Genomic DNA, 21,860 nt, shown 5'->3' with positions numbered 1-21,860 from the left:
GAGCGGGTTGCCATTTCCTCCTCTAATGCAGGAAAGTGAAAAGTGAAAGTGAAGTTGCTCAGTCGTGTCCGACTCTTAGCGACCCCCTGGACTGCAGCCTGCCAGGATCCTCCGTCCAAGGGATTTTCCAGGCAAGAGTACTGGAGTGGGGTGCCATTGCCTTCTCCGGATTCCAGGTCTACTAAAGACCAAAACGTGAAAAACAAAACTTTTAAATATTCAGAAGAATGTTTACAAGAAAAAAGGAGGAAATGATTTCTTAAGCAGAATACAAAAAGCACAAACCATAAAAAAAATTCTCTTTACTACTCTTTACTAAAAAATCATCTTACTCTTTACCATGAAGACAGTAAAAGGTAAATCACAAACTGAGAGGAAATATCTATAACATGAATGATCAAAAATGTTTAGCATCTTTTGAATCAATAAGAACAAGACTAATAACCCCATAGAAAAATGCACAAAATCATAGGCAACTGTTTCATAGAAGATGCCCACATGTGTAATAAGCACAAAAAGATGTTCAAACTCAGAACTAATCGGAGAAAGCAAACTATAACCACAAAGAGACACCATGTTATGTACACTAGACGGGAAGAAGTGAAAATGTTTGGCAGTTTCAAACACTGGGGAGAAATGGAGCAATAAGTCTTTGGCATTGTCAGTGAAACTCGGATTGTACATACCTAGGATTCTTGTTTACACACTAAGGTAACTTCAAAAGGCAAATCATGTGTACATTCATGACATCACTTTTTTCCATTACAAAAAAATAATTAAATCCATCCAAATATCAACTAATGAGAAAGTGAAGCAAAATGATATTTCCAAATATAAATAAAATGAATCATCAGTTTAGTTCAGTTCAGTTCAGTTGCTCAGTCATGTCTGACTCTGCAAACCCATGGACTGCAGCACGCCAGGCTTCCCTCTCCATCACCAACTCCCAGAGCTTTCTCAAACTCATGTCCATTGAGTCGATGTGAAATGAAAATAAATAACACAACTCTTGCTATAAGAATCAACATGGATGAATGTCAGAAACATCATGATGAAGGAGGAAAGCAAGTTGGAGAAGAATACAAAGAATTCATACAGAAAGTTAGAAGAATAAAAAGTTAATCATAGATTGTTAAGGATCCATCCGAGTGTAGAAAAACATCATTTAAGTGAAGATAATATTGAAGGCAAAATTCAGAAGTATGGAACACTGCGGAAGGGGTGAGAGTGATGAAATCAGGAGGGGCACCCAGGTACCTATATAAAACAGTTCTATCCTGTGAGGTAGGCAGTGGCACATAGGTGCTAATTCTAGTAGTCTTTAGTTATATGTGCCATATATATTGACATTTCTATTAAATGTTCCTCCATGATAAAAGCCTGACAATATTAAGACTCCAAAGGACTGCTAAAATCATTTAGAGGGTCCATATTATAGTGAACTTCAGCAGTGTCCACAAGATGGAAAAGGTGAGTTTTTATTCCAATCCAAAAGAAGGGCAATGCCAAAGAATGTTCAAACTGCCATATAACCACTCATTTCACATGCTAGCAAGGTAATGCTCAAAATCCTTCAAGTGAGTCTTCAATACTACATGAAACGAGAACTTCCAGATGTACAAACCAGATTTAGAAAATGCAGAAGAACCAGGGTTCAAATTGCCAACATCTGTTGGATCATAAGGGCTTCCTCGGTGGCTCAGATGGTAAAGCATCTGCCTGCAATGCAGGAAATCCAGGTTGGATTGCTGGGTTGGGAAGAACCCCTGGAGAAGGAAATGGCAACCCACTCCAGTATTCATGCCTGGAAATAGAAAAAGCAAAGGAATTCCAGAAAAACATCTGCTTCTGTTTCATTGACTATGCTAAAACCTTTGACTGTGTGGATCACAACAAATTGTGGGAAATTCTTCAAGAGATGGGAATACCAGACTACCTCATCTGCCTCCTGACAAACATGCATGCAGATCAAGAAGCAACAGAACAATGGACTGATTCAAAATTGGGCAAGGAGAACATCAAGGATATATATTGTCACTCTGCTTAACTTACATGGAGTACTTCATGTGAAACTCCGGGCTGGATGAAACCCTAGCTGATTCAAGATTGCTGTGAGAAATAAAAAACCTCAGATATGCAGATGATACCACTCTAATGACAGAAAGTGAAGAGGAACTTTAGAGCCTCCCAATGAAGTGAAAGAGGAGAGTGAAAAAGCTGACTTAAAACTCAGCGCTCAGAAAACTAAGATCATGGTATCCAGTCTCATCACTTCATGGCAAATAGATGGGGAAAAGTGGAAACAGTGGCAGATTTTATTTTCTGGGGGATCCAAAATCACTGCAGATGGTGACTGCAGTCATGAAATTAAAAGACACTTACTCCTTGGAAGAAAAGTTATGAAAAAGTTAAGAAAAGAAACTAGACAGCATATTTTTTTTTATTTTATTTTTAAACTTTACATAATTGTATTAGACAGCATATTAAAAAGTAGAGACATCACTTTGCCAAAAAAGATCTATATAGTCAAATGTATGGTTTTTACAGTTGTCCTGTACAGATGTGAGAGTTGAACCATAAAGAAGGTTGAACCCCAAAGAGTTAATGCTTTCCAACTGTGGTGCTGGAGAAGACTCTTGAGAGCCCAGTAAACAGCAAGGAGATCAAACCAGTTAATACTAAAGAAAAATCAATCCTGAATATTCATTGGAAGGACTGATGCTGAACTGAATTTCTAATACTTTGCCCACCTGATGCAAAGAGCCAATTCATTGGAAAAGATCCTGATACCGGAATAGATTGATGATAGGAGAAGAAGGGGGCAACAGAGTATGAGATGGATAGGTGTCATCACCAACTCAGTGGACTAGAGTTTGAGCAAATTCCAGTAGATGGTGATGGACAGGGAAGCCTGGTATACTGCAGTCCATGGTATAGCAAATAGTCGGACATGACTTAGCAACTGAATGACAATAAGGCCTATATCTGGGCTTCTCAGGTGGCACTAGTGGTAAAGAACCCACCTGCCAGTGCAGGAGACATAAGAGACACAACTGCATCCCTGGGTTGGGAAGATCCACTAGAGAAGGGTATCACAACCCACTCCAGTATTCTTGCCTGGAGAGTCACACAGACACAGATTAGCGGGCTGCAGTCCATACAGTTGCAGAGTCAGATTCAACTAAAATGACTTAGCATGCATGCCACAGGCCTATTTCGGTTTTGTATATAAGCTCATTTGTTATATGTATTTTAAGATTTCACATGTAAGTGATATCATATGATATTTGTATTTCTACATCTGGCTTTTTCAGTTAGTATGATTACCTCTATGTCCATCCATGTTCTGTCAGTGACTCTATTTCATTCTTTTTTATGACAGAGTAATATGTCATTGTATAGATACAATTTTATAAAACAGGAAACTATACTCAATATTTTGTAATAACCAAAAGGAAAAAGAATCTGAACAAAATACATAAGTACATATAGCTGAATCACTTTTCTGTACACCTGAAACTAACACAACATTGTGAATCAAATGTCTCAATATATAAACAAATAAATACAAATGAATTCTATTCCTTACGATCCCAAAAATAAAGGCACTGGATGACATTCACTGATAAACATCAAGAATACAAAAGCAAATAATCTCATCAGGGAACAGAGTAGTAAAAACTTAATGACAGAATATCTATTGTGCATATTATTCACTAATACAACATATCACAATGTTGGAACCATAGTCCATGTTTATTTAGGCTGTGTTAGCCTGGAGTGTGTCAATAACAAAGAATTTAGAAAGATTTGTGACAAAACTGCATGGCACTGCATCTTTCTCTTGGAAAGGAAGATTCAAAGAGGTGGGATTAGTAAGTGAACAAATGGCAATTGGCAGTGGTTGGAGTAATCCCTGGTAACTAAAACCTGAAGGATGCAAGTCAAGCCCACTGTAAACAACCAATCTGAGCATGACATAAATACCTTGCCAGGAAAACTCTGAATCCATAAGTTTACTAAGTCCAGAAATGCTTTTACTGCCTTGCTAAGCAACGCCTAAATACAGAGGCAGTAGGCAATTTTTATGCAGAAAAGATGATTTCAACTGCAAGTTTCTGTTTTTTGTTTTTGAGATAAGGATTTGGATATATAGATACAAGCAGAAAGGTATAAGTGCCCAAACGAAATATACTCAAGGTGATGCGGGAATTCACATGGGTGTGTGCATGTGTATATTTGTAGATGGAAGATTTTCAAAAATGATTTATTCTTGGGAGTCCCACACAAAAGACATTCATGAGAGATTTACATATGAACACTTTCCAAGTATCAAAATATATTTTTAATCTTTTATAACATAAAATCACAAATGCATCACAGAGCTGTCTCTTCCAGCACAGTCTTCTTGAAGTGAGAATTTAGAAGCTTTTTAACTTTGTTCATTCTCTATTGCTGTATTTGTGATATAAGCAGGATATTTCTTAACATTTGTGATTTCAAAATTTGCATCATGTTCAGCACTAATTTCAAAAGAATAAGTCTTTATTTGTAACTGGTTTCTATAGATCTCTCTTCTACCCAAACAAGTGTCTGTTTTCAATTATATTTTATTAATAAGAGAATATATTTATGATCTATTTGACAAGATTTGTCTTTGACTTTCTTTTGCCATGCAAAATCATTAATCTCTTCTATAATTTTTTTCTCCTCCTAATTTCTAGTGAGACATAGGATGTTTGATGCTAATTTGAAGCAATAGGAAAAAATATTTAAATTTAATGTAACAATAATCTAAGTTTCTACTAGTTTCTCTATCTACTAAGTATTCTATTACTCTACTAAATAAAGTATCTACTAAAATACTCTTAGTTTCTGCTTCTAAACAGTTTTCAAATGTCTTCCCAACATGCCACTTTATTCCAGTCAGCAAGTTAAAATAGCATAAGTAGTTACACAGAGAGATTTACAGTAGCCAGGGTAAAAATGAGGTTCAGAAATCAAGCATATTTAACAAAATCACAATAGGCTAAACTCTGCAGGCATATGAACAATACAGTCTTTTCAAAAGGCAAAGATTTTCAACTTTATATTGACTTTCATTTATATTCACTTTCATTTCATTCAACAAATTCTAGACAGAGAACCTGATTACAGTATTACTCATTACCAGGTAGGTATTTTTACTGTCAGCAATGAAATTTGAGAAAAACTTCAAACAGCAGCAAAAACAATGTGAAATAGGCTTTCTGAAAAAATTTTCTCTTGTAGATCTCTCAATGTCACTTCTTCCACACAAACAATTGATTTTTAAAATATGCTGTGATTCCCATAATAATCTCATATGCTTTATGTCCTTAAGACAAAGTATAATTCCCTGCAGTAATGTCTACTGAATAAGAGGATTGTTTGTACACACAATTTTGAATACTAAAAGATATATTTATAAACAGAAGAGACTCTTTCCTGATTAGAGTGACTCAGATATGAGAAGAAAGAATTAGACCAGATGACGTTTCAAGGTCAATTTTTGTATGTGAACAAAAAGGATTTCATTTTGAGAGAAAGACAATGGGTGTATATAGTGAGCTGTAAACTTTGTGACAGGAGATGTACATGTAACCCCTGTCACTGCCATTTACTAGGAGTGTGACCAGAGACAAAAAGGCCTTCCCTGAGTGTCAAGTTCTTTATCTTCGCAGTAGCTCTCAGACAGCAAATGAAATAAAATCTGCAAACAGTCTTCATAAATTAGTGTTCACAGAGAGTCAGGGATAAGCTAGGTTTTAGTTTACTAACAAACAACCCCACACTATAGGTGCTTAATATGATAAGGGGTCCATTTCTTACACAGAAATTCTTTATGGACTTAGGCAACTTCTCAAGTTAACTCCTCTTTCATGCAATGATTCAGAAAACCAGACTGTTCTTATTCTCTTCCTCTACGTTCTTAACACATTTTCCTTGTTTGCAGAGACAGGAGAAGGTAGAGATCTGAAAGGTCACCATGCGACAGATGCCTCTGACACGAGCAGCTTGCTGCTCAGAACTAAATGTGTGGCCCTACCAAACTGCCAGCGGGCTGGGAAATAAGACTGAAAATGCAACTTTAGGAAGTAATGGGGTCTTTGATCCAGTTCTAAAGATAATGGAATTAGTATTACCAGTTTCCACAGGATCACAAAATATATAGAAAATCGTAGAGAATACTATGAAAATAATTTCTATTCTGTAGAAGTATATTTAAATTTAAATATGTGTCATTTATATTGAGGGCAATAGGCATATTTCAAAGCCAATAATAAACCTAAAATAATTTGACTGAGCTAAAGTGTTGGCTGTCACCCCAAGTAGGACCTCTTCCTTGGATTGGCACTGGGAAGTTTTTTCTCTATGGATTTATATAGAAAAGAATACTGTCAAGAATGCAGCATTATGAAGACTCAGCTACAAGAGACAACACTAGCTCCTATATTCAGGAATATTCTAGGCTTCCTTCTATAGTAGAAAGAGACAAGTTTTTCTTCTACTAAGGAAGGTAGAATTATACAAGTCAAAAGAAAAAATATAATAGATGTGATGTTAGATATGTACTGTTTTCTCTAATATGAAAGAATAGGTTAGCAAATCCCTTTGGAGGAGTGAAAAAAAATTTAATTCAAGCAACAAAGCAAACAAAAGAAAGCTCAGCTGAGTCATTCTAGACAAATCAACAACTTGATGTCTTAAAAATGGCTTAGTTGCCTTCGCTATTGTTTGGGATTGCCAACAAGAGAGTAAATACTTTGAAATAATCCAGATAGTCAAGGAAGTGAGCAGCCTTTGCACCTCTTGTCACATTGAGGGATAGTATTCATTATTGACTCTTGGGCCCATAAAATTAAAATCTCATGTAGGCTGGGACTGAATTTCATAGGTTTGGTGTAGCTTTAGCTAATGGTTTCTAGATAAAGATCTGCCAGGTCTTTTTTAAAGAGCCTATTAAGTCTGGCAATGGAAACAACAGGTCAATGGGCCAGGGCCAGGGGAACAGATTTCCTCACCCAGGTAGAACAAGCTCTCCCTAACTAGATACCCTATTTCCTGAAACTAAGAAAAACATCTATTTCTGCTTTATTGACTATGCCAAAGCCTTTGACTGTGTGGATCACAATAAACTGTGGAAAATTCTGAAAGAGAAGGGAATACCAGAGCGCCTGACCTGCCTCTTGAGAAACCTATATGCAGGTCAGGAAGCAACAGTTAGAACTGGACATGGAACAACAGACTGTTTCCAAGTAGGAAAAGGAGTACGTCAGGCTGTATATTGTCACCCTGCTTGTTTAACTTATATGCAGAGTACATCATGAGAAACGCCGAGCTGGATGAAGCATAAGCAGGAATCCAGATTGCCAGGAGAAATATCAATAACCTCAGATATGCAGATGACACCACCCTTATGGCAGAAAGTGAAGAAGAACTAAAGAGCCTCTTGATGAAAGTGAAAGTGGACAGTGAAAAAGTTGGCTTAAAGCTCAACATTCAGAAAACGAAGATCATGGCATCTGGTCCCATCACTTCATGGCAAATAGATGGGGAAACAGTGGAAACAGTGTCCGACTTTATTTTTTGGGGCTCCAAAATCACTACAGATTGTGATTGCAGCCATGAAATTAAAAGACACTTATTCCTTGGAAGGAAAGTTATGACCAACCTAGACAGCATATTCAAAAGCAGAGACGTTACTTTGCCAACAAAGGTTCGTCTAGTCAAGGCTATGGTTTTTCAAGTGGTCATGTACGGATGTGAGAGTTGGACTGTGAAGAAAGCTGAGTGCCGAAGAATTGATGCTTTTGAACTGTGGTGTTGGAGAAGACTCTTGAGAGTCCCTTGGACTGCAAGGAGATCCAACCAGTCCATTCTGAAGGAGATCAGCCCTGGGATTTCTTTGGAAGGAATGATGCTAAAGCTGAAACTCCAGTACTTTGGCCACCTCGTGTGAAGAGTTGACTCATTGGAAAAGACTCTGATGCTGGGAGGGATTGGGGGCAGGAGAAGAAGGGGACGACAGAGGATGAGATGGCTGGATGGCATCACTGACTCGATGGATGTGAATTTGAATGAACTCTGGGAGTTGGTGATGGACAGGGAGGCCTGGCGTGCTGCGATTCATGGGGTCACAAAGAGTCGGACACGACTGAGCGACTGAACATAAGATGAGCAGAGCCACCCAAAGATAAGAACTTAAAGAATGCATCATCATTTTACATCACTGGGTCTCTGTGACTAAGAAAATCTTACATCACAGGGTACTGGTGGTGTTCCTTGACTCATAAAACAAGACTTGCCCCACTGAGTCAGGGCAATCTTTCATGGGTTCACATAGAAGCTCAGCTGATAAAATGAGCTTTGTACTTGGCTCTGTGTCTTTGTCATTTCCCTGCAACCACTCAGCTAGGAGAAACTGATATAGAGATCACCATACAATCTGTTAGCTTAAGGGGATAAATGTAAAGGAGTAGATAAAATGGAGGAAAAAATGTAAATTATGTCTGCTTTTGTCAGTTCCAACACTAAGAATACCAGATATGATCTCATTATTATAACAAGCATATGAAGAATTTGGAATACCAGTCTCTATGAAGAGAACTTCCCCCCACCAAAAAAACCCACCTTGATAACAGATATCAGAACTCTCAGTTTAGCATACTACACACTGTTCCTTGAAAAGTGAAAATGTAGTCATTCAGTTGTGTCCTACTCTTTGCAACCCCATGGACTGTAGCCTGCCAGGCTCCTCTGTCCATGGAATTCTCCTGACAAGAATCCTGGAGTGGGTTGCCATTTCCTTCTCCAGGGGATCTTCTCGACCGAGGGATGGAACATGGATGGTAAAGAATCTGCTGCAATGCGGGAGACCTGGGTTTGATCCTTGGGTTGAATTCCATGGACAGAGGAGCCTGGTAGACTACAGTCCATGGGGTTGCAAAGAGTTGGACATGACTTAACAAATGTAATGGGTGGCAAAAAAAAATCATATTGTTCCATAGAAGCACTTTAAAACAAATTTCTATGATTTCAATTTGTGGATTATAGAGCTGATCCAAACATAGCATCCAAAAGACTCCATTTTTATTCTGGGCATATCTGTATAATCATTAAAACATTGAGAACACTATGAAATGCACTAAGGCTCCAGGTTTTAAATGCTGCTATTGGGTCTCAGTGTTTGAACTATCTGCATAATAAACCCTCCTTAACACCTGTTTTAAGAAAGAAAATTCACTTGGATTACAAAATTACTAAACAAAGGGGAAAAGAGCCTACATCAATAATAGACACAAATCAATAAATGTACCGTATCAAATTTGCCTTACTAATGCAAAATTGATCTCTAGATGTTTATCACCTACATGGCTAAATGTATCTTCACTTAGTAAGGCCCTGATAATATTATTTAAGAACTATTCAAAACTGATTCCAATGAAAACATGGGTCATATTTCCAAGACAAAATAAATTCACGGAAACTATATTTCTTGTAAGACCTTGAATATTTTTTTGACCTTGAATATTTATATAGCACTATAAAATGGTCTAAACAAACACCAAATGTAAATTTCTATAAAATTAGATGGCAAGGGATTACCCATCATATCACTTATTATTTAACCTCATGTCTCAATAATCTTATACTGATCCCTTCAAGATTCCTCTTTTCAAGATTCATAGAAGATTGTATACAGTAAAATAAGAAATCGTATTACATTTTGTTGTTATCTAGAAACACACATAATGTCTCCCACAGCATGGATTTTCTGGCAAACTGTACTCTATCACAGAAACAAAGTTACTTTTCTTCCTTTTTAGAATTGAAGAAAAGAGGATGGTTGGTTTGTCTCAAGTAATTCAGTATTTAATAATATAGAAAATATGCTCTGTAAAATGTTTACAAAATAATTATTCATGCCCACGACATCTGGACCTGTAGATGAAACATAGGATTGCATAAGAAAAATAATTTTTGGAAATATCTCTTAGATTTTGGTGTGTGACTCTAAAAGGGATGCTGAACAACTGGAAAGCCCAAAGAATGTCAAAGCAAGCTAGTTACAACCTTTGTAATTGGTGTGATCTCACCCACATTGTCAAACAATGCACATGAGTGACTGTCCATCATACTTTGGCACCAAATCAGAAAGTGGTACTCCTGAGAGACACTTCAAGATTTCTATCTCAATATCAAATTATTGTATTGTACAGGAGGACTTACTCTGTTATAAATAGAACAATAAACACACACATATATATAAATATTGAACAATAATATCAATGAGAGTGACCATTTTTGTGCATCCTTTTCCCAAGTATCTCAAGTAGATAAAAGACAGACACTATCCTATAAAGTAGATGCACTTTATACATAACATTCTATATAAAAAATGCTTATTCACAATTTTATATGAGTTTAGTGATTCTGAATTGGCAGACCAAAACTCTCTAAAACCCCTTTTCTCAGTCAGAGTTGCTGCTACTGCTAAGTCACTTCAGTCGTGTCCGACTCTATGTGACCCCATAGATGGCAGCCCACCAGGCTCCTCTGTCCCTGGGATTCTCCAGGCAAGAACACTGGAGTGGGCTGCCATTTCCTAGTCCAATGAATGAAAAGTGAAAAGTGGAAGTGAAGTCGCTCAGTCGTGTCTGACTCTTAGCAGCTCCATGGACTGCAGTCAGAGTTACTACTCATGAATTATGATTTAGTAATTAAGTGGAGGGACTTCCCTGGTGGTCCAGTGGTTAAGAATCTGCCTTCCAATACAGGGGATGTGGGTTCAATCCCTGGTTGGGGAACTAAGATCCCACATGCTACAGGGCAACTAAGCCTGCATGCCACAACAAAGACCCAGTGCAACCAAAAAGCAAAAACAAAGACATAAGCTCAAATTTGAAATGAAGACCACAGTCTCAAATAATTAAGTGGAAAATATGTTAGTGTTAGCCTTGGACAAGATGATAACAGAGATGTAAAGAACTATGTGGGGTAATACCAGGAAGTCCAAGAAGGTATCCCAGTCAAGAAGTGTAGCAGTGGGAGGAAGAGGGACCAGAAAAGATCAACAGTTGCCTAAGGCACCACTATTCGAACTGTTTCTCCAAAACGAAGTCCAATGATCTGTACCAGATGTTCCATGAAGAAAGCTTTTCACCGCAATATAGTTGGAAAATGTGACACAGTCACCCCTCTTGACTCATGCTTGAAAGTTAAAGTGTTAGTCACTCAGTCATGTCCCACTCTTTGTGACTCCATGGACTGCAGCCTGCCAGGCTCTTCTGTCCATGGAATTCTCCAGGCAAGAATACTGGAGTGCATTGCCATTTCCTTCTCCAGGGGATCTTCCCAGGATCAACCTGGGTCTTCTGCATTGCAGGCAGATTCTTTAGCATCTGAGCCAACAGAGAAGCCCAATGCTTATTATCTATTAAAGTTATGAAATATCTTAAAGTGAATACATCATATAACTTGACTAATATTTCACAAATCATTTGATTATCTTTTTTCTACCTCAAAATACTTATAAGCATCTCAAAGAATATTGAGAAATCCTGATCTCTGGTCTACTGTATGCAAGGTGACTTTCCATATGATGGTTCACTTACTCCTCCACATTACTGAGTTTTAATAATTTGTTCTAATTCTCAAAGTATCTACACAACTGAGATGAAATTTAGTGGGATTCCTGAGTTAAGCACATGATTATAATCTCTGAGAGAGGTGTTAAAGGAAAATCCTCCAAAAGGCAAATAAAATAAAGACAGAATCCCAAAGGAGCTAGGGTAATGTACAAGTCAAATGAGCGGGAGTAAATTAGAGAGTCACACAGAAGCCCACTTGTGGAAGCTGGGACACATGTTGGGGACCAATTCTTATGGACGAGGTAAACTGTAGTACTGGAGAAGACCCTTGAGAGTCCCTTGGACAGCAAAGAGATGAAACCAGTCAGTCCTAAAGGAAATCAGCCCCAAATACTCATTGGAAGAACTGATGCTGAAGTTCCAATATTTTGGCCCCCTGATGCAAGGAGCTGACTCATTGGAAAAGACCCTGATGCTGCAAAAGATTTGAAGGCAAGAGGGAAAGGGGGCAACAGAGGATGAGATGGTTGGTTGGCATTACTGACTCAATGGACATGAATGAGTTTGAGCAAACTCCAGGAGATATTGATGGACAAAGAAGCCTGGCATGCTGCAGTCCATGGGGTCACAGAGTCAGACATGACCTAGTAACTGAATAGCAACAATAATCAAATTGGCAGCCTAGATATAAAATTAGGGATCAACTAGCAATTAGAACCACACTACGCTGCAGTAGAGACCCATATTATAAAAGTGCCTACATTCTAGATTGCTCCAAGACGCTAATATTAGATTCAAGCCTATGAATCCTTGTAAATGGCGTTGGATGTAGGAAGGTAAGAAAACCAAAGAAATCTCTATAGTAATGTGAATTGAGTCTACGCAGCCTAAGGATAGTTATGAGGGATTTAAAACTTGTCAGAACAAACCAACCTGAAAGACTAAATATTGTTTGAGCTCAATTATATGACATTCTGAAAAAGACAAAACTATTGAGACAATACAACTATCAGTGTTTCCAGAGGTTGGAGTGGAGGAGGGCTGAATAGGTGGAATACAGAGTATTTTGGGGAAAGTAAAAATACCATGTATGATACTGCCACGACGGATGCCATTATACATTCATCCACACCCATAACATGTGTAGGGCTTCCTAGGTGGCTCAGATGGTAAAGAATCTGCCTGCAATTTGGGAGACCTGAGTTTGATCCTTGGATTGGGAAGATCCCCTGGAAGAGTATATGGCAACCCATTACAGTATTCTTGCCTGGAGAATCCTCATGGAGTTGCAAAGAGTCAGACATGACTGAGCAACTAAGAATAACACATAGAATGTAAAACACCAAGAGTGAATCTTAGTGTAAACTATGGACTATGATTATGATGGTTCGGTATAGCTTCATCAATTGTAACAAATGTACCACTCTGAAGAGACATGGGTTATTTGGGAAGTATCTATACCTTCTCAATTTTGTTGTGAATTTAAATTGCTCTAAAAAATTAAGTATTAAAAAATTGTCAGAGAAGCTGGGACTTTTTTAGGAAGTAGGCAATACAGAGATATTGTATACTCTTGTGAGTTGAAGGAAGAGTTTCAGGAAAATCAGCAGGGCACAGAAAGAGAGGGAGATTGGAATCAGTTGAGAAGCACAATAACTAATGGATAGAGTATGTGGGTTAAACTAAAATCTATGTAGGAAGAGAAGAGTCAGAATGGAGAGAAGTTAGTGGGTACTAGTGTATTTCAGAAGGTCTGAAAAGATGTACAAGATTGGATATGGGAAATGAGAGTAAGGAATTATAAGTAGTTCTAAGTGGATATTAAATGAAATAACTTCAAGACTTTCTACAAAAATTGGGATATTGCCATAGTCAATTTGAAGAGAAGTAAAGGAAATCAACCCTGAATATTTGTTGGAAGGACTGATGCTAAAGCTCCAATACTTTGGCCACATGATGTGAAGAGCCAACTCACTGGAAAACCCTCTGAGGCTGGGAAAGATTGAGGGCAGGAGGAGAAGAGGTGAGAGAAGATGAGATAGTTCAATGGCATCACCAACTCAGTGGATATGAGTTTTAGCATAGCCCGGGATATAGTGAAGGACAGGGAAGCCTGGCGTGCTACAGTTTATGACTCACAATGAATTGGACATGACTTAGTGACTGAACAACAATAAAGGGGCAACTGAATTTGACCATGGGCATGTTAAATTTGAGAACACAAGAGATCCAAGTATTTAAACTTTCATTGAGGGTTAGGAGTTAAAATTCTAAGAGTGGGTGAATTCAGACTTAGCTCATAGAGAAATTAAAAGAAGATAAATGGTTACTTTAATAATTATGTTTTTAGTTATTCTACCAATAATTATCAGTTAAATTGGGTTTAGGTAGAGAGAACAGATATTAAAAAGGGACAGTATTTTGAGTGGAGTTTAGCTTACATATATATCAATAAAATGGATCAACATATTTTGAGGCTGTTATCTCTGAAACTGAATCAAAATATACAATTGTGCACCTGCCTTGTGTTATTTATTTTTTTGTAACAGAAGCAAAGGTTTTTAAACTCCCACAATAGCAACAAAATGAAAAATAAAAGTGTAACAGCCCAAATCTCCTGTTTTGAATTAGAATTCAGTGTACATATCTTCTAGTTGCAATTTTCTTGTCTATCATCCCCCAGATCCTAAATTAGACTTATTTGGCATCTTGCCAGAGGCGGGTCTTTAAATCATAATGACACTCAGCTTTTACATACAGAACTATTGATGATATGAACAGCAAAGCTGGGCAATGCTAGAATGGAATGGGTGACAGATGTAGTTCCAATTCTGGCAGAGTGACTTAAAAAAAAAAAAAAAACAACCCTCAATTTAAATATGGTTTAAAAGAAATTAGATCCACATTAGCCATCAGTGTGGAGAGGAAGAGTGTGAGACTGATAACACCAAATTAAAATATTGACAGGAATATAAAAATGGTGTGCTGTTAAAAATTTTTTCTGTAAAATCAGCTTTATGTGGTTAAATACTCCCAACATGTTTCATAAAGGAGCTAACAGTTGACCTTATACATTTGAATGCATTACATGAAATTGGGGATTAACGCAGTACAAGGGTTTGGCAATAGAAATCTAGTAGAACAGCTCCACCATTGAAAAAGAATCTCCCCCAGTTTCTCCCTTAAAAAAAAAAAAAGAAAGAAAGAAAAAAAAATCTTCCCCTCTGCTCAGATTAAACCAGATGTCAAGACAAAAAAATACTTTTATAACAAGACGTTAATACATGCTTGAGGCATCAGTTAGTCACTGTAGAAAGGGAATATTAGAGACTTATATCTCACTTTTTGAAAGAAAATATTTTATTAATAATTAACAATTAATTTGATTGATGATTTTATGAAAAAGAGGATTTCCGATTTCAGAAGTCTTATAATGAAATGGTATTTTGGTATTTAAATAGCATCCACACTTTTGATTACTCTGTATATAACTATGATTTTATTTGATATGAAAATCACATCCATCTAGTTATATTTTTACAAGTTTAAAAAACAATAGTATAAAAAATGAGGGCCAGGGCTATTTCTACCATGGGTACATTGTGCTTTGATGGCAAGTAAGATAGATTAAAGAAAATTCTTATAAAGGCATCCCGGAATGGTTACCATAATAATTGAAAGGGTGGTGTGGGTATCTCTAAGAAACCCAGCACTGAGAACAGGGAATATTTGTAACTTTATTTTTGTGCGAGCTGTTATCAATATAAATGTGCACAAGTCACTTAAGTCCTCTAAGTTGGCCTTCCAAAAAATAGCTTTTTGGAACTCCGTGGACAGCACATAATGTTATAATGATAAATTCTTTGGTCCCAAATACTTTTCATATTTTACTATTTGCCATTGAGAAGATTTCAGAATCATGAAAAATATTCAGGATTAAATAATATATCCATGTAACAATACAATATGTACGATATTGACTCACATACAAATTACATTGTGGAGAATCAGGCACAGTCTTTCAGGGTACTGTATCTATCACTTGATTTGACTTCTAGGTTGTTTTGAAATTGTTTTCAAAATGCATACAAGGATAACAGAAGACTGTTGCCTCATCCTGTGAGCATAATCACTACAGAACCTGCTAAAGATGTTTCCTAAATGTGATCCCAAACATTAGAATAAATAGAGTGCAATGTGGATGCAAGCCAAGAAAGTGTTCATTATTAAATCAGATGCCACTGAGGGTGAATAAACCTTAATTCTACAGGCTAATTCTGGAAAATGTTGCAAAGCTTGATTCAGATTTTCCCCACCCAAAAGACAAGTAAGCTGTGATTTTTATACAAGTCCCAGAAGTCATTTGAGTAGAGTTGCTGGGAGAGAATGTTAATTCCTTGACACTTCAAACTTGCTGCATACATGGGCAGTATGAGTTTCTTGAGTGTATGGATCTTGGCAGTTGGAAGGTGGCTGGAATATACTAAATAGTCCAAGGGATACAAACAGAGCAGTTACTAAATCCTTCTTCCAAAGGGAATAAACATCATCCCCATGCATTTTCTCAGTCCCTGCTACTCTTCAATTTTTGAGAAAATCAGAAAACAGAAACCACATCTAAATAGAGCACAATTTAACTGAACTTTAGAAACATAAAATTCATGACACCAATTTCTATTATTTGAAAAAAGAATATAGCATAATTTTCTCATGATTTCTTTCTGATAGAGACTGAGATTCCGTTTTCAGATTGCTAATTCTTAGCCCAGCAAATCTTATTTTGTTGTCAGTGTATTTTAGTCATTAAGTCATGTCTGACTCTGTGCGACCCTATGGACTGCAGTACTCCAGGCTCCTCTGTCCTCCACTATCTCCCAGAGTTTGCTCAAGTTCATTTCCCTTAGAAGCACTGGAGTGACACTCATAGTCAGTAAGAGTCTGAAATGCAGTACTTGGGTGCAATCTCAAAAATGACATAATGATCCCGGTTTGCTTCCAAGGTAAACCATTCAACATCACAGTAATCTAAGCCTATGTCCCAACCACTAACGCTGAAGAAGTTGAAGCTGACCAGTTTTATGAACCTACAAGACTTTCTAGAACTAACAACAACAACAACAAAAGTCATTTCATCATAGGGGACTGGAATGCAAAAGTAGGAAGTCAAGAGATTCCTGGAGTAACAGGCAAGTTTGGCCTTGGAGTACAGCATAAAGAAGGGCAAAGTCTAACAGTTTGTCAAGAGAATGCACTGGGTCATAGCAAACACTCTTTTCCAACAACACAAGTGATGACTACACATGGACATCAGCAGATGGGCAAAACCAAAATCAGATTGACTATATTCTTTGCAGCTAAAGGTGAAGAAGCTCTATTCACTCAGCAAAAACAAGACACGGAACTGACTGTGCCTCAGACCATGAGCTCCTTATTGCAAAGTTCAGGCTGAAATTGAAGAAAGTAAGGAAAAACACTTGGCCATTCAAGTATGAGCTAAATCAAATCTCTTATGATTATACAGTAGAGGTGAGGAATAGATTCAAGGGATTAGATCTAGTAGTCAGAGGGTCTGAAGAACTATGCATGGAAGTTTGTAACACTGTACAGGAGGCACTGACAAAAAGCATCCCAAAGAAAATGAAATGCAAGGAGACAAACTGGTTGTCTGAAGAGGCTTTACAAAGAACTGAGAAAAGAAGAGAAGTGAAAGGAGAGAAAGGGAAAGATATACCCAAAGAAATGCAGTTTCAGAAATTAGCAAGGAGAGATAAGAAAGCCTTCTTAAGTGAACAAAGCAAGAAAATAAAGGAAAACAATAATAGAATGGGAAAGACTAGACATCTCTTCAAGAAAATTAGAGATGCCAAAGAACCATTTCATTCAAGGATGGGCAGGATAAAAGACAAATGGTACAGACCTAACAGAAGCAGAAAATATTAAGAAGAGGTGGGAATAATATATAGAAGAGCTATACAAAAAAATTAAAAAAGAAAGAAAGCAAGAAAAAGGATATAATGACATGGATAACCATGATTGTGTGATCACTCACCTAGAGCCAGACATTCTGGAGTGTGAAGTCAAGTGGGCCTTAGGAAGCATTACTATGAACAAAGCTAGCAGATGTGATAGAATTCCAGCTGAGCTGTTTAAAAGTCCTAAAAAGATGATGTTGTTAAAGTGCTGCATTCAGTATGTCAGCAAATTAAAAAACTCAGCAATGGCCACAGGACAGGAAAAGGTCAGCTTTCATTTCAATCCTAAAGAGGGACAATGCCAAAGAATGTTCAGACTACTGTACAATTGTACTCATTTCCTGAGCACACCAGGAAGGTTATGCTCAAAATTCTTCAAGCTAGGCTTCAACAGTACATGAACCGAGAATTTACAGATGTACAAGCGGGGTTTAGAAAAGGCACAGGAACCAGATATCAAATTGCCAACATTCCCTGAATCATAGAGAAAGCAAGGAAATTCGAGAAAAACATATGCTTGTGCTTCATTTACTATGCTAAAACATTTGATTGTGTGTATCACAATAAACTGTGCAAAATTAAAAGAGAGGAAAACCAGACCATCTTACCTGTCTCCTGAGAAACCTGTATGCAGGACAAGAAGCAACAGTTAGAATGGGAAATGGAACAACCGATTGGTTCAAAATTGGGAAAGGAGTAAGGCAAGGCTGCATATTGTCACCTTGCTTATTTAACTTATATGCTGAGTATATCATAGGAAATGCCAGGTTGGTGAATCATCAGCTGGAATCAAGATAGCTTGGAGAAATATTAACAACCTCATATATGTAGAAATGTGACTCCAATGGCAGAAAGTCTATCCTTAATTGTAGTGCTTTGTCCACTTAATTTTAATGTGATAATTGATCTATTTGGACTTAAAACTGCCATCATATTATTTGTTTTCTATTGTCTCTTGTGCTACTCGATCTCTCTCCTTCATATTTCCTTTTTATCTGGGCAATTATTTGGTCATTGAGGACTTTAAGCATCTTTTCTCTTTAATTGATGGTTCAGTTCAGCTCAGTTGCTCAGTCGTGTCCAAATCTTTGTGAACCCATGAACCGCAGCACAGCCAGGCCTGCCTGTCCATCACAACTCCTGGAGTTCACTCAAACCCATGTCCATTGTGTCGGTGATGCCATCCAACCATTTCATCCTCTGTCATCCCCTTCTCCTCTTGCCCTCAATCTTTCCCAGCATCAGGGTCTGCTCAAATGAGTCAGCTCTTCACATCAGGTGTCCAAAGTATTAGAGTTTCAACTTCAACATCAGTCCCACCAATGAACACCCAGGACTGATCTCCTTTAGGATGGACTGGCTGGATCTTGCAGTCCAAGGGACTCTCAAAAGTCTTCTCCAACACCACAGTCCAAAAGCATTGATTCTTTGGCACTCAGCTTTCTTTAGAGTCCAACTCTCACATTCATACATGACTACTGGAAAAACTAGCCTTGATTAGACGAACCTTTGTTGGCAAACTAATGTCTCTGCTTTTTAATATGCTGTCTAGGTTGGTCATAACTTTCCTTCCAAGCAGGAAGGGTATTTTAATCTCATGGCTGCAATCACTATCTGCAGTGATTTTGGAGCCCAGAAAAATAAAGTCAGCCAGTGTTTCCACTGTTTCCCCATCTATTTGCCATGAAGTGATGGGACCGGATGCCATGATCTTAGTTTTCTGAATGTTGAGCCTTAAACCAACTTTTTTACTCTCCTTTTTCACTTTCATCAAGAGGCTCTTTAGTTGTTCTTCACTTTCTGCCATTAATTGATAGTACTCACTGCAATCTTTTTTTCAGTCCTTTTTTATTTGAACATATTTGTATTATTTCTGCTTTACTTTGGAAAACATTTTTTTTCTGGAGGTAGAATTTTAGGTTTAACAAGGTTTTGCTTCCCTGCCGCCCCCCCCCCGCCATCTGTTTGTAGATGCTCTATTAACTTATTTTTGCCCACTACTGCTTTAGATTACAAAAAAACAAAACAAAAAACTGTCATTAATATTCTATATTTCTTTCTTCTCTGGATGCCTATAAGGGTTTATGTTTTATGGTTTTGGCTATCTTTATCTTTCTTTTTAACAATATTATGTGATTAACTTTTATTTTCTTTGTATTCATCCTACTTGGGGTTAACTGACCTTCCTGGATGTGTTAGCAGTTGTGTTTAATCAAACTTAGAATTCATTTCAGAATTTTTTTCATATATTATTCTTTATTTCCTTCTCTTTTTCTGGACTTTCAATTAACATATGTTCAGAGTACATCATGAGAAACGCTGGACTGGAAGAAGCACAAGCTGGAATCAAGATTGCCAGGAGAAATATCAATAACCTCAGATATGCAGATGATACCACCCTTATGGCAGAAAGTGAAGAGGAACTAAAAAGCCTCTTGATGAAAGTCAAAGTGGAGAGCGAAAAATTTGGCTTAAAACTCAACATTCAGAAAATGAAGATCATGGCATCTTGTCCCATCACTTCATGGGAAATAGATGGGGAAACAGTGGAAACAGTGTCAGACTTTATTTTTGGGGGCTCCAAAATCACTACAGATGGTGACTGCAGCCATGAAATTAAAAGACGCTTACTCCTTGGAAGGAAAGTTACGACCAACCTAGATAGCATATTCAAAAGCAGAGACATTACTTTGCCAACAAAGGTCCGTCTAGTCAAGGCTATGGTTTTTCCAGTGGTCATGTACGGATGTGAGAGTTGGACTGTAAAGAAAGCTGAGCGCTGAAGAATTGATGCTTTTGAGCTGTGGTGTTGGAGAAGACTCTTGAGAGTCCCTTGGACTGCAAGGAGATCCAACCAGTCCATTCTGAAGGAGATCAGCCCTGGGATTTCTTTGGAAGGAATGATACTAAGGCTGAAACTCCAGTACTTTGGCCACCTCATGTGAAGAGTTGACTCATTGGAAAAGAGTCTGATGCTGGGAGGGATTGGGGGCAGGAGAAGAAGGGGATGACAGAGGATGAGATGGCTGGATGGCATCACTGACTCGATGGACGTGAGTCTGAGTGAATTCCAGGAGTTGGTGATGGACAGTGAGGCCTGGCGTGCCGCGATTCATGGGGTTGCAAAGAGTCAGACATGACTGAGCGACTGAACTGAACTGAGACATTTTATATCATCCTTTATAGTATTGTGTATTAATATATTTTTTCAAATATTTTTCTCTCTGTGTTCTAGTTCAGATGACTTTTATTTGTCTTTCTTCAAGTCAACTGATGCATTTCCCACATTTCTCTAATCTGTTGTTAAAGTGTTCTATTAATTTCTATTTCATATATTGATTGTTTTCAGTTGATTTACAGATAGCTCTTTTTAATAATTTTTATATATTTCTTTAAATTCTCCATTTCTCAAAGTATCATCTTTTTCACAAAAACTATCTTTTTTATTATATATTTATCAGAGTTCTTTTAAAGTCTACACCTAATAATTTCAATATTGAGTTAATCTGTGATTCTATTTCTATTGACTCTTTTCTCTTGACTTTTCTTTGGGGAGGGGTCTATATTAACAAAATTTGTAATTGCAATGATATGCTTTAGTGAATTTGGATTCTATTGTCTTCCTATAATGATTATTGAGTTTTGTCCTATCCACCGATTACGTTGCTAAGAATCATCTTGATCTTCTGAGGGCTTGGCTTTATAAGAAATGAAGGCTTCATAGAAATGATGTAATTTAGTAGTTCCCTTCATCCTAGAGTCTAACTCAATACCAAGCTCTCTTTCCCTACAGGGAGCAGCTATTAAAATTTCTGTTCAGTACTTTTATCCATTCAATTGTTGTTTTATTTTTTCCTGAAGTACTTGGAGTCTGTCCCATTAAGGCATAGGTTAGAGGTCAGCCAAAGATATGAGGGGTGTTAAATACAGATTTGTGGGCTACCCTTTATGAAGCTTTCACATTTTTGTGATATTGCCTTTCAATTTCCAGCTGCTTTCAACCCTAAACTCCAACTGCTGACTTCTCAGGTAATAAAACTGCAGCTTTCTGCTGGAGTTCTATTCACAGCATGTCATGTCAATGTGGCTTTCACCCAATAAGATTTCTTTCTTTCAAAGAGTGAATTCCCTCCTGTTTCTAATGATTTTGGTCACTCTCCAGTGCCCCTAAATAATTGTGTGTTTGTGGTTTTATGTGTTTTATATATATTTTGTCCAGAATAGATCATTGCTTTTGACAGGAGAGTTAGTTCAGTATAAGCTTTACTGTAAACCA

Source organism: Bos indicus, chromosome 2, assembly GCF_029378745.1.
Source record: "Bos indicus isolate NIAB-ARS_2022 breed Sahiwal x Tharparkar chromosome 2, NIAB-ARS_B.indTharparkar_mat_pri_1.0, whole genome shotgun sequence".
Taxonomy (NCBI): Eukaryota; Metazoa; Chordata; class Mammalia; order Artiodactyla; family Bovidae; genus Bos; species Bos indicus.
Note: the sequence above shows the minus strand (reverse complement) of the source record.